This window comes from Corylus avellana, chromosome ca4 (assembly GCF_901000735.1).
Source record: "Corylus avellana chromosome ca4, CavTom2PMs-1.0".
NCBI classification, from domain to species: Eukaryota; Viridiplantae; Streptophyta; class Magnoliopsida; order Fagales; family Betulaceae; genus Corylus; species Corylus avellana.
The window spans coordinates 2,412,932-2,414,544 of NC_081544.1; the positions used below are offsets into that span (position 1 = coordinate 2,412,932).

A 1,613-nucleotide genomic window follows, 5' to 3' on the forward strand; every position below is an offset into this window, starting at 1 on the left:
TTGAGTTGAAGACTTTCTAGCCCTCAGAATAAGGCTCACATGGGCTACAAGGCTACAAATGCATTGGTTTGACACAAACCCTGATTTTAGTAACCAGGCAAGAATTTGTTCACCCCGCCTTACCAAATATTTGCACCAACACTAGCTGTGAAAGCAATAGCCCCAATTCCTATATCCTTGATTTCATGACAAAGTTCAAAGGCTTCTTTAGGATTCAATTTTTTTTTTGGCATACCCCCCAAGAAAAAAATGACAAGGATTATCTATCTCTCTCAGTGGCAAAGGGTTGGTCTAATCTAATATGCCAAATCAACAATGCAAGGTAAAAGTAATGGATAATGAAGGATGCGCCAGAAGAATTTGAACATAAGAAATGTTATAATATTTATTACAACACATAAATATCAAGCATCTTTGTGCTGCCAAATATACATGAGAAAACTAATTATCCAGTAGACTTTCATATCAATCAATTTGCATTAAACAAACGAGTGGATTGACTTGATTCATGTAATTGCATTGGTGAAGAAGTTTCATTCGAATTTTCTCTAGCATCCATTATGGGTGTCTCAAGGGATGATAGGGAAGGCTTGAGAGGCATTTGTAAGTATTCAACTTCTCCTTCAAGCATTTTTAGGACATTGTTCATTGAAGGACGATCACTAGGCTTCATATGTATGCACCATAATGCCACTTTGATCACCTTAATCATTTTCTTTTCCTCCTCCATGGCATCTTCCATTTCTATATCTTTTTCGTCATGCAATTGGTCGTCATAGATCCAAGTAGGCAAGTAAATTTGGCTTGAATGCTCTGCAGATGTATTTAAGTTCTTTCTTTTACATGTCATTTCCATTAATAACATTCCAAAATTATAAGCATCAACTTTGTAGAAGACGCCCCCAATGTTTTTGTAGAATAATTCAGGAGCCATATATCCTATTGTCCCTCTTGCTGCAGTCAAAAAAACATTGTTGTTATCTACTAGATAAAGTTTTGCTAGGCCAAAGTCAAAAACCTTAGGAGTAAAATTCTTATCAAGAAGAATGTTATGAGGCTTGATATCAAAATGTAAAATCTGTATGTCAGATCCTTGATGTAAATATTCAATCACATGGGCAACTCCAATAGCAATACCATATATTTTCTTGTAGCTTAGGACACCACTGTCCTTTGGCGAAAAAATGTACTTATTGAAAGACCCTTTAGGAATGAATTCATAGATAAGAGCTCGCTTTGACCCTTGAATGCAAAAACCAATAAGCTGCACTACATTAACATGGTGAATCCTTCCAATAGTTGCAACTTCATTTATAAAGTTTTTTCCATTAGTTTTCACTTTGAAGCGTTCCTTTATATATAGTGTCATAGCCTCCTTCACCTAATTTGTCCATGAAATTTTTCGTCATGTTCTTTTAGTGAGAGTGAGAAATTAATCTAAAGATTTAAGAAAGAAAATAAATTTGCAAAAGGAAATTAATTAATGGTCAACACGTACCATATTTAATTAGAAATTGATAACTAGTATTATGTCTTTTTTTCTCAACAAACCTCTAGGGATGCAATGAACACGATTCGCGTCATCCAAGTAGCAGTACTGTCCTGATCCGCAG

The 1,613-nt window shown here is 35.0% G+C and overlaps 1 pseudogene; it reads right to left on the reverse strand.

Annotated features, from left to right (window-relative positions):
• Positions 1-469: 469 nt before the first annotated feature.
• On the reverse strand, positions 470-1,409 carry LOC132177237 (rust resistance kinase Lr10-like; annotated as a pseudogene).
• Between the last annotated feature and the right edge of the window lie 204 nt (positions 1,410-1,613).